This window comes from Lathyrus oleraceus, chromosome 7, assembly GCF_024323335.1.
Source record: "Lathyrus oleraceus cultivar Zhongwan6 chromosome 7, CAAS_Psat_ZW6_1.0, whole genome shotgun sequence".
Lineage (NCBI taxonomy): Eukaryota > Viridiplantae > Streptophyta > Magnoliopsida > Fabales > Fabaceae > Lathyrus > Lathyrus oleraceus.
In genome coordinates this window covers 472,585,109-472,597,616 of record NC_066585.1, presented here as the reverse complement: position 1 = coordinate 472,597,616, position 12,508 = coordinate 472,585,109, and the positions used below count along the sequence as shown (strand labels likewise).

At 39.4% G+C, this 12,508-nt stretch overlaps 1 pseudogene; it reads left to right on the top strand.

The window, feature by feature from the left end:
• The first annotated feature begins 10,559 nt into the window (after positions 1-10,559).
• On the top strand, positions 10,560-10,659 carry LOC127109231 (uncharacterized; annotated as a pseudogene).
• Positions 10,660-12,508: the final 1,849 nt, after the last annotated feature.

Genomic DNA, 12,508 nt, shown 5'->3' with positions numbered 1-12,508 from the left:
CCCGAATGCTTAACTCTCGTCCTCACATTCAATCTTTAAGAATACTTTTTGGAAAAGGTCAGAATTTAATTAACTCTAAAACTTGCTCTCGCCCTGATCTAGAATTAATGCCTAATTTACACTGTCCAGTTAAAACCTCAAACTCTCGCTCTATTGATTTTAACTTCTTTATGTCTTTTATTTTTGTAAAAAATTCTTGTTATTAAACCTGTAAATTGAGACCGTAAAAAGATTGATTTTACTTTTAAATTTAATTAGACCGACTTAGTCTTGATCCCTTATTCCGCTTACTTTACATACCGATATCTAGGCAAATTAGCCAGACATACTAAACAGACAAAAATACATATCATGCATAAACAGACTCATCCCAGGCAGATAATATAAATAAGTAATAAAACAAAGCATTAAATAATAATTAAAGAACCTGAATGCGTTAAACAATAGTCTTGAACACTCCACCACAAGCCGGTAGGATTTGTTCTTGGATTCTTCAATTAAACAACGAATTAAAACGAAGGGAATAAAAACTAGATTCTAACGTAAGGTTAGATCCGGTAAAAGTTGCACAATAGTTTCCGGTGTAGAAACTATTGTGCGAAAAGAATTAATCAAATGCTAGAAAGGAAAATAGAATTGCAGAAAGGTAAAACAATAAAAATTCTGCAAAGTAATACTATAAAAATATGAGCCTAAACTGCTGGAAGAAAAAAAATGCGAAAACGGCAAAAGGCGTGGAAAATCTCCGAACCCAGAGCTTTCCCAATTAGCTGCTATTTATACTGCTACTTGTGTAACTGCTTTCCAAGGGTTTCCGTATACACGATCTTTTCGTTCCGAGGGTCAAGAGTGGAAATAGCTTTCAACGTGGTCAGTTGCGTTCCTAGTGCCAAAAATATAGGGGAATGGTGTGACGTCCGTCACACCATGTGTGACGCTCGTCACAGGAGTGTGCTTAGTGTGACGCTCGTCACAACCTTTGTGACGCCCGTCACAGGCACAACGTGCGCTTTCTTTGGGCTGGGCTTGGTCTTTGTTATTTGTTTCCTTTTTATTCCTTTTTACACCTCCTTTTCTTCCTTTTTTCACTTTTGCTTCAAAATGGATACCTGACATAAATAGAAAGGAAATACCGCATAATATCTGATAAAATGAGATAAATTAAAGTAAATGATAATATAATCTAATTGAATTAAGTCCTAAAATGTGATATAATTTCATGTTATCAAACTCCCCCATACTTAGATCTTTGCTTGTCCTCAAGCAAAATTCAGTATAGAACTCGTTTTAGAAATTTAGCCAGATGAAATTTCAAAACACACATCAATTCGTAATAGGTTGCAAGTGGATTTTGTTTAGAAGCAACTTGAGTTTAATCTTGACATCAACAACTACCGTCACAACCTAGATAACCCTGCCTCGTGCAAATCAGTTCAAGTACACTATGATAGCTATCCTAGTTCTTTTACTCTTATTTCACCCGTTTTCATTCTAGCGAAATCACATTAAGCCCTTTATCTTTTCGCGCACATAGTGGAGTAACCGGTTAGTGATTATGATTCCCTTTTAGCTGGAAGTTCTGGTACATAAATCGGATAACTTCGTTATTCAGCCCATTGCAAATTGCGGGGGATCGAACCGTAGTCCGCCCTACCAAGTTCAGTACCAGATACCTGCTGAACCAACTCATAATGGATCTTTCATATTATGCTTTTGTATGATCTGCAACCTTTAGATTAAATGATCTGGTAAGGATCACCTAACTTAATTAGTGCATTTCCTGATATATTTTTTGTTATGTTACTTTGGGAATCGTCCACTTATATTCATCGGTTCTCCACGTAGTTTGCTATTAAGATGGTGCTGACTTCTCGTATAAACTACTTGGGGTTACTATAAAACTAAAAGTTCAAGGGATTGGTATAATAGGTACTTATCCTGATCTAACGTGTTGGGTTCGTTTAGAGTGTTTGGCGGTAGTAGTCTTTGTCTTGATTCGACTCAAGATCGATAAGATGAGCAACCTTTATACTTATTGGGTGTTGAATTTTTGTTGTTGTGGCTCATGAAAGTTTGAGGGAATAGATAATGGAATTTTTTTTTTTTTTTTTATAATATAATAAATAAATAATAATTAAAATAGCAATGAAAGGAAAGGTACATACTTGAAGAAATGGAAATAGAAAGAACATGGTTTCCCCCCCATACTTAAACTAAACATTGTCCCCAATGTTTTAAGGAAATGAAATACAATATGGAAAGGAAAGAGAAACTACAACTAAGGTTGTCTTCCGCCTCTGGTTCTTGGACCTGGTGATCTCTGACGTAAGTCTAAGTCGTCGAACCTGCTGAACAACTCAGTAAACCGCTGGTCGGTTATGGCATTCCTAGCATCCTGTTGTTGTTGCATTTGATGCATTATCTGCATCATCTCGACATTCTGTGCCTGCATACCCTCAATTGCATTTATGATGTCGTCGTTGGTTGCAGGCCTTCTTCGTCGACGACGTTGGGAGGATGGGCCAGTTGCATTGCTGGAAGGGTTGAGCGGGACTGACTGTTGTGTAGGCGGACGATCACCTTGCTCCATTGCTTCAAACTCGTCTGTGTGCGGGTTTGTTTGCGAAGGCTCGGTGGCTTCGGGAGCGTTTAGATCATAGAGGTGGCGGTCGGGGTTTGTGACATCAGTTAGGGCGATATTTGGTAGAACAACGCTTGGGACTGCCTGGTTGTTCACCATAAGATAATATCCTCCGCCTACTCTGTTCTTAATCAAGCGGCTGGATCGACAGTAGCTGATATCCATAGATAGGGGAGGTAGAGATTCTAAAGTTTGGAGTTTATCCCCTAGGTTTAGGCCAAGTGCTATGGTGGTGATTAATCCACCAATTATAAAAGGTTGCGGGCCTCTAGCACATAAGGTGCGGATATGATGAAATAGAAAGGAGGCGGCGTTTACCTGAGTATCTGGTTCGAAGACGCACTGGAGGAAGAATAGCTCCTTTGAGTTGACCTTGCTGTTGTTTGGTCTTCCAAAAACTGTGTTTTGCAAGATGCGGATAAAGTACCGGATAGTGGGGTTATGTATATGGGAGAGAAGGAGCTCTTCCTAGTTGTAGGTATCTATACCGGAAATTTTCTTAAAAAGGCCGAAAACGCCAACTGTGTTCCAGTTTGAGTTTGGAGGGATTCTGGGGTGTAGCAGACCTTCTATGGGGAATTGTAGCATGGTACTCAATTGGTTTTGGGTTAAGGAGTACTCGGTGTTAAACATACGGAAGGTTGCGGTACCGGTTAAAAATTCGTCTTCACCGGCGGGAGTGGTGTAGTCGTATGAACTTAAGAATTCTAAGGTTAGGGATGGGTAGGTGGGTTGATTATGAGTGCAAAGGAAGGTTAAGTTGGCTTGACGGAGCATCCATTCGATACCTTGGAGTAATCCTAATTGTTGTAAACAAGTTAAATCGGGGTACCTGGTGGAAACGACGCCTCGCTGTTGGAAACGCTCGAATTGCTCCCTTTGGTAATTTTCATCTTCGGATCGGAAGATGATATTTCCAAAATTCTGATTTCCCGCCATTGTGATGAATGAATTTTGAAGGGGTGATTTGGAAAGAAAAGAAATGTATTTGGTAGGAGAGAATGGTTTGTGGTGAATGAAGGAAGGTTTGGAGGGGTATTTATAGGAGAAGAATTTGGAAGTTGGAAAGAAAAAGTAGTTGAAAAGTAATTAAGTGTGGTTGAATGGAAATTAATGGGGAAGGTAGAAAGTAAAAAAAAAAGTGTAACGTTCGTCTCCAACGGCTCCTGAAGGGTGTTACGCTCGTCACAGGGGTGTGACGTTCGTAACGGGCACTTGGCGTGCCGTCCGTTATGGATTGTGTGACGCTCGTCACACATTCCATTTTGGCAAGGTTTCAGTAGCGTTTCACAGAATCACTTTGGTAAAGGATTTTATTTTTGTTATTTATTTTGTTTTGTTTTGCTTATGATTGGTTTATTCTGTAATTTAATTTATCGTGCACGCTTAATCTGCTTTGCATAATAATAAGTCATAGGTAGCAACAGTAGAGCATAATAGCTATTGCATAATAAAATTAGATAAACAGCTTCAATAAAATGATCATAATGTAATACAAGAAAGGAAAAACAATGAAATGAAAGAGAAATAAATGTGAACATGAATTCAAATAACATTAATGAATAATCTAACTTAAAACTAAATAACTTAGAAAAATAACTAAATTCTATCCCTCTGTACGATCTCTGGCCGGAGGAGCAAAAGAGTTAACACGATGTATCAACTCGTGAAACTGATCTGTCATACTGCTCATGTATCCTAGAACTTCGTGTCTCATGTTAGTAAATTCTCCTCTAAGGGCGTCTTGTTCTGACATCAAAGCTTCAATGGCGGTGTGATAGTCAGTTCCGGGCATATGATGCCGGAGGTCGGATATGGCTGATTCTTCGGTCTGAACAGGCTGAGGAGGAGGGTCAATATCATAATAGCCGGATGGTGTCTGAGGGTCAGATTCAGCATGAGGGATCTGGTCATCATAAGTCTCATAGTCATCACAAATCTCATAGTCCTGGATGGATTCAGTGGATCTAGCAGGAGTGGGAGTTTCGTTCAGGTTGTAGAGCCAGTTACTGCGGTTATGAATGCTAGTCCTAGGATCGGGCATGGTGAATAGGCAAAGAACCTGGTTATCAATAATAAGCTCAAACTCGTCAGACCCTAGGTTTGCTATAAACATAGTGTTGAAGAGGAAGGGTATACTCATAGTAGTAATGCCACAAAAAGGGCTTAGGTCGAGCATAGGCTGACGTAATCCAATAGCATTACCTATCATAGTTATCAAACCGCCTGTTCTAATGGGTGCTCGCTCATCCTGGATAAGGTGGTCCAAATTAGCTAACATAAAAGTGGCACCGTTTGCTGGACGGTTCTGGGAAGCACAAAATATGATGAAGAGTTCATCACGTGAAACTGAAGTACTATTTGGCTTCTTCCCAAATAAAGTGTGGGTCAGGATCTTATGGAAATAGCGAAAGGCCGGGTTGTGTATGTTTCCAGAGAGAAACTCATGTTCTTCAGGCTCATCATTTCCAGTCAGCTTACCCCAAAAGTGTTCAAGTTCTCTATGTTCAAAAAGTTCTTCCTGGCTTACTGTGAATGTGTCAAAGGAGGTAGGAAAACCCAAAAGATTGGTAAAGTCTCTAATATTAAATTGGTACTCCATATTGAACATTCTGAACTGGATAAAACCTCTGCTAATTCCTTTTCCATGGCTGGGTAGATAGATTAATGAGCTAAGGAATTCTAGTGTGAGTCTCCGGTAGGTGGTGAAATGTCTCAGGATAGGGGATGTCTCCCATCCTATCTGGTTCAGCAAATACAGGACACTTTGTCTAAGTCCAAGGGCAGTCATAGCCCAATCATCAGCATATAAACTAGGTAGCATCTCTCTAGTGGCTAGTTCTTCAAACTTTTGTTTCTGAGCCATTCCTCTGAATTTGATACCCATACGATCAAAATGTCCCATCTGGTTAGTGTTAGCTAGAGAAAAGAAAACATGAGTTTTAGTCAGGATTTGGCCAAATGCCGAAAGAAGAAAAAATTATTATATATATATTTTTTTCTTTTGAATTAAAATAAATCAGGAATTAATACTAAACAGAAATTAAAAGAATAATTGAGGAAAAAAAATAGGAAAATGATAATGATAGAATAAGAAAATAATTGTGGGTTGTCTCCCACTAAGCGCTTTGTTTAAATGTCGCAAGCTCGACAAAGAAACTGTTAAGTATAATCTATAGGTCCTGGGGGCATTTCGTCTAAGTGTAGGATTTGCGAATCTCCATTGGTTTCCGCATAATGATAGTGTTTTAGACGTTGCCCGTTTACGGTAAACGGTTCTGTGGATTTGCCTTTAATTTCTATTGCTCCACTAGGGAAGATGTTAGTGATATGAAAAGGTCCTGACCATCTGGATCGTAGTTTTCCCGGGAATAACTTTAGTCTAGAGTTAAATAAAAGGACTGCGTCGCCTTGCTTGAAGATTTTCCTTGATATACGCTTGTCATGCCATTGTTTTGTTCTTTCTTTATAGATTCTGGCATTTTCATAGGCGTCTCTTCTGAGTTCTTCTAATTCGTTTATGTCAAGGATTCTCTTTTCACCGGCGGCTTTATAGTTTAGATTCAGATTTCTAATAGCCCAATAGGCTTTATGTTCTAATTCTACCAGGAGGTGACAGGATTTTCCATAAATGAGCTTAAATGGGGTCGTCCCTATGGGGGTTTTATAAGCAGTTCGGTATGCCCATAAAGCTTCTGGTAATTTCAATGACCAATCTTTCCTTGAAGTGGCGACCGTTTTTTCTAGTATTTGCTTGATTTCTCTGTTAGATACTTCCACTTGTCCACTGGTTTGAGGGTGGTAAGGTGTCGCTATCCTATGTCTCACTCCATATTTAAATAGTAATTTTTCGAGTACCTTGGATATAAAGTGCGATCCACCATCACTGACTACTATTCTTGGGATGCCAAATCTCGGAAATATTATATTCTTAAAGAGTCTAGTTACTACTCGGGTGTCGTTTGTTGGGGAGGCTACAGCTTCGATCCATTTTGATTTGTAGTCAACTGCCACGAGTATGTATTTGTTACCGAAAGAGGGTGGAAAAGGTCCCATGAAGTCTATTCCCCACACGTCGAAGATCTCTACTTCCAAAATACCTTTTTGTGGCATCTCGTCACGTCTAGATATGTTTCCCGTGCGTTGACATCTGTCACATTCCTTAATAGCCGCATGTACGTCCTTCCATATAGTTGGCCAATAAAAGCCGGCTTGTAGGATTTTAGAGCAGGTCTTGGATGTACTTGTGTGTCCACCATAAGGAGCGGAGTGGCAGTGTTGGATTATATTTTCTACCTCTTCTTCGGGTATACATCGACAGAAAATACCATCTGGGCCTCTTTTGAAAAGTAAGGGATCATCCCAGTAATAGTGTTTTATGTCGTAGAAGAATCGTTTCTTCTGCTGGTAAGATAAAGTAGGTGGGACTATTCCGGCAGCTAAATAATTGACGAGATCAGCGTACCACGGTGTGGCAGATATAGCTAAGGTGGTTTCTACTTGCATGTCAGAGTTGTTCTCTTTCAAAGTAGCTATAAGTTTGTCATACGAGAAATCATCATTAATTGATGTTCTTTCCGGTTCAAGGTTCTCGAGTCTGGAGAGGTGGTCAGCTACTACGTTTTCAGTTCCTTTCTTGTCCTTGATTTCTAAGTCGAATTCTTGTAGCAACAAGATCCATCTTAGGAGTCTAGGTTTAGCATCCTTTTTTGTTAAAAGGTACTTGATAGCAGCGTGATCAGTGTAAACTATTATTTTAGCTCCGACCAAGTAAGAACGAAATTTATCTAGCGCAAATACCACTGCTAGGAGTTCTTTCTCGGTAGTGGCGTAATTCATTTGCGCTTCATCCAGGGTTCTGCTTGCGTAATATATAACGTGAAGCTTTTTATCCTTTCGTTGTCCTAAAACAGCACCTACAGCATAATCGCTGGCATCGCACATTATTTCGAATGGTTCATTCCAGTCTGGTGTCTGCATTATGGGTGCGGAGATCAATGCTTGCTTAAGCGTTTGAAATGCTTTTAAACAGTTATCGTCGAATATGAATTCGGCATCTTTCATCAACAGTCCGGTTAAAGGTTTAGTTATCTTAGAGAAGTCTTTGATGAATCGTCGGTAAAAACCGGCGTGTCCTAAAAAGCTTCGTACTTCTCTCACGGTTCTTGGGGGTTGAAGATTTTCGATTACCTCTATTTTGGCTTTGTCTACTTCAATTCCTCTGTTCGAGATGATGTGTCCTAAAACAATTCCTTCTTGTACCATAAAGTGGCACTTTTCCCAATTAAGTACTAAGTTTACTTTTACACATCGCTCAAGAACTCTTTCCAGGTTTTCAAGGCATTCTTCGAAACTTTGTCCGTATACAGAAAAGTCATCCATAAATACTTCCATGATGTTTTCGAGAAAGTCGGCGAAAATTGCCATCATGCATCTTTGAAAGGTTGCAGGGGCATTACACAGACCAAACGACATTCGTCTATAAGCGAAGGTACCAAAAGGGCACGTGAACGTTGTCTTTTCTTGGTCATCAGGGTGAATTGGTATTTGAAAGAAGCCTGAATAACCGTCTAGATAACAGAAATGTGAATGTTTTGCTAATCGTTCTAACATTTGGTCAATGAATGGTAAAGGGAAATGATCTTTTCGGGTTGCTTTGTTTAGTTTCCTATAATCAATGCACATTCTCCATCTTGATTCGATTCGTTTAGTTATAGTTTCCCCTTTTTCGTTTTCAATAACGGTTATGCCTCCTTTCTTTGGTACAACATGCACAGGACTAACCCATTTGCTATCAGATATAGGATATATAATACCTGCTTCCAATAACTTGGTTATTTCCTTCTTTACTACCTCACTCAGGATCGGATTTAGTCTTCTCTGGTGTTCCCTAGAGGTTTTACAGTCTTCTTCTAACATGATGCGGTGCATACAAATAGAAGGACTTATTCCTTTAAGATCGGTGATGTGGTACCCTAGTGCGGTTGGATACTTCCTTAAGATATGTAGGAGTTTTTCTGTTTCGAGTCTTCCTAGGTCTGCATTAACTATCACAGGTCGTTCAAGTTCTAAGTCTAGGAATTCATATCTCAGATTTTTGGGAAGTGTTTTCAGGTCAGGGGTTGGTTTGTTAAGACATTGCGTAGGATCCGGTGTTATTGCTAAACATTGGTTAGATCTATCTTCTACAAGGCAGTCAGATGATTTGTCTTCTTCTAACTCTGCTTCTTTTATGCATTCATCGATGATATCCATGAAGTAACATGTATCTTCTATTGCAGGTGCTTTCAAGAATTGGGAAAGAATGAATTCAATTTTCTCTTCACCTACTTCGAAGGTGAGTCGTCCTCGTTTTACGTCTATGATTGCACCGGCAGTTGCTAAGAATGGTCTTCCCAGTATAATGGGTGTAATATCATCTTCTCTAATGTCCATAATTGTAAAATCAGTGGGAATGTAGAATTGACCTATGCGTACGGGAACGTTTTCAAGGATTCCTACAGGATATTTGATGGAACGATCTGCTAGTTGCACAGACATTTTGGTTGGTCTTAATTCTCCCATTTCCAGTTTCTTACATATGGATAAAGGCATCACGCTAATTCCGGCTCCTAAATCGCATAAGGCTTTGTCAATGACAAATTTTCCTATGTGACAGGGTATAGAGAAACTACCTGGATCCTTGAGTTTAGGGGGCATGTTTTGGATTATAGCGCTACATTCGGCAGGGAGTGTAACGGTTTCGCTATCCTCAAGTTTCCTCTTATTAGAAAGGATTTCTTTTAAGAATTTAGCATATGAGGGCATCTGCGTAATAGCTTCGGTGAACGGAATTGTAACGTTTAATTGTTTAAGGAGATCAACAAATTTTCTAAATTGGCCCGCATCTTTGGTTTTAACAAGCCTTTGAGGGTAAGGTATAGGTGGTTTGTAAGGTGGTGGAGGTACATAAGGTTCCTTCTTTTCTAGGGTTTCCTTATTACTCTCTTCCTTTTCCTTAGGTTCACTTCCCTCAGTTGATTTCTTAGGGTTTTGGTTTTCTATCCTTGGATCAGACGGTCCTTCCACTTCCGTTCCACTTCTTAATATAATTGCATGAGCGTGGCTTCTCGGGTTAGGTTGGGGCTGTCCAGGGAATGTACCAGTTGGGGCAGCAGTAGGTGCTTGTTGTTGGGCTACTTGTGATATTTGTGTTTCCAGCATTTTGTTATGGGTAGCCAAGGCATCTACTTTGCTTGCTAGTTGTTTAAGTTGTTCGCCAGTGTGTACATTCTGGTTTAAGAAATCTTTATTGGTTTGTTGTTGGGAAGCTATAAAGTTTTCCATCATGATTTCCAAGTTGGATTTCCTAGGGGCGTTATTGTTAGGCATGGATGGGTTCGGTTTCTGATATCCCGGAGGTATAGCTGGGGCTTGATTTGGAGACTGTCCAGGTGCGTACAAAGCGTTATTGCTCTTATATGAAAAGTTTGGATGGTTCTTCCAATTTGAGTTATAGGTGTTCGAATAGGGGCTTCCTTGAGCATAATTTACTTGCTCTGCTTGGATTCCTGTCAAGAGTTGACAGTCCGTAGGAGTGTGGCCTTGGATTCCACAGACCTCGCAATTCTGAGTTATAGCAACCACGGCGGCTGGAGGTGATACGTTTAGACTTTCAATTTTCTGGACCAAAGCATCCACTTTTGCGTTAACGTGATCAAGGTTACTTATCTCGTACATGCCAGTTTTCGTTTGAGGTTTTTCCACCGTTGTTCGTTCGGTTCCCCACTGATAGTGGTTTTGGGCCATGCTCTCGATAAGCTGGTAAGCATCAGCATAAGGTTTGTTCATTAATGCACCACCTGCAGCGGCGTCTATTGTTAACCTTGTGTTGTATAAGAGACCATTATAAAATGTGTGAATTACTAACCAGTCTTCCAAACCATGGTGTGGGCAAAGTCTCATCATGTCTTTGTATCTTTCCCATGCTTCGAAAAGAGACTCGTTGTCTTTCTGTTTAAATCTGTTTATCTGGGCTCTTAACATAGCTGTTTTGCTTGGCGGAAAGTATCGGGCAAGAAAAACTTTCTTCAACTCGTTCCATGTGGTGACTGAGTTGGAAGGGAGAGATTGAAGCCATCTTCTAGCGCTATCTCTTAATGAGAAAGGAAAAAGACGAAGTCGAATTGCCTCTGAAGTGACACCATTAGCTTTAACAGTATCAGCGTATTGGACAAATACGGATAAATGTAGGTTTGGATCCTCGGTAGGATTTCCAGAGAATTGGTTCTGTTGCACTGCCTGCAACAGCGAAGGTTTAAGTTTGAAATTGTTTGCTTCGATTGCGGGCGGAGCAATACTTGAATGCGGCTCATCTTGCGATGGAGCGGCGTAATCTCTAAGAGCACGAGCTGGTTCTGCCATCTCGGTTATCGAAGGAAAAAGGTTTTTGAAATCAGGAAGTTCTATAGGAGGGAGATTGTTTGCAGCACGATATTCCCGAATTCGTCGTAAGACTCGGAGATATAGCTCGATATCGTTGATTCGTAAATAGAGCGGTTCGCCTTGTGAGCGAGTGCGTGGCATACAAATCAACGAAAGAAAGAATAGAAGAAAAAGAAACCTTAGTCTCTACAGCGTAACGGAAGAGTTACGATATCGATTAAATAAAAGTCCCCGGCAACGGCGCCAAAAACTTGATCGCGACTTTATGAGTCGAATTTGGGGTACAAACTGCAAGTGCACAGTTCTATCGCGTAGTTTTAAAAGATATCGATCCCACAGGGACTTATGAATCGATATACCGTTATCTAAGGTTACTTCGTAAAGCTAAGGTGAATAATGGTTGATTGTTTGGGGGCGAAGCTAAAAACTAAACTAAGATCTAGATTAAATATTAATAAATCGGATATCGGTATGTAGTTCGTCGTAATTAGGGAATCAATTCTTTGTCGGTTTCTTGGTTTTAAAATAAATCGTTTCAGTTAACTTTATTGATTAAAGGTTTTATCTCAAACTCTCGCTCTGTTGAATAAACCATGATTTTATGTTAATGTAGCTGTCACTTATAATTAAGTCAAAAACCACTTTTTGAAAGCAATAAAGTTACAGAAACTCTTTTTAGGAGAACACTGACCGTTTTAAACACCCTTATCTCAAACTCTCGCTCTGTTGACTTAGGTTATACAATTAAACCCGAATGCTTAACTCTCGTCCTCACATTCAATCTTTAAGAATACTTTTTGGAAAAGGTCAGAATTTAATTAACTCTAAAACTTGCTCTCGCCCTGATCTAGAATTAATGCCTAATTTACACTGTCCAGTTAAAACCTCAAACTCTCGCTCTATTGATTTTAACTTCTTTATGTCTTTTACTTTTGTAAAAAATTCTTGTTATTAAACCTGTAAATTGAGACCGTAAAAAGATTGATTTTACTTTTAAATTTAATTAGACCGACTTAGTCTTGATCCCTTATTCCGCTTACTTTACATACCGATATCTAGGCAAATTAGCCAGACATACTAAACAGACAAAAATACATATCATGCATAAACAGACTCATCCCAGGCAGATAATATAAATAAGTAATAAAACAAAGCATTAAATAATAATTAAAGAACCTGAATGCGTTAAACAATAGTCTTGAACACTCCACCACAAGCCGGTAGGATTTGTTCTTGGATTCTTCAATTAAACAACGAATTAAAACGAAGGGAATAAAAACTAGATTCTAACGTAAGGTTAGATCCGGTAAAAGTTGCACAATAGTTTCCGGTGTAGAAACTATTGTGCGAAAAGAATTAATCAAATGCTAGAAAGGAAAATAGAATTGCAGAAAGGTAAAACAATAAAAATTCTGCAAAGTAATACTATAAAAATATGAGCCT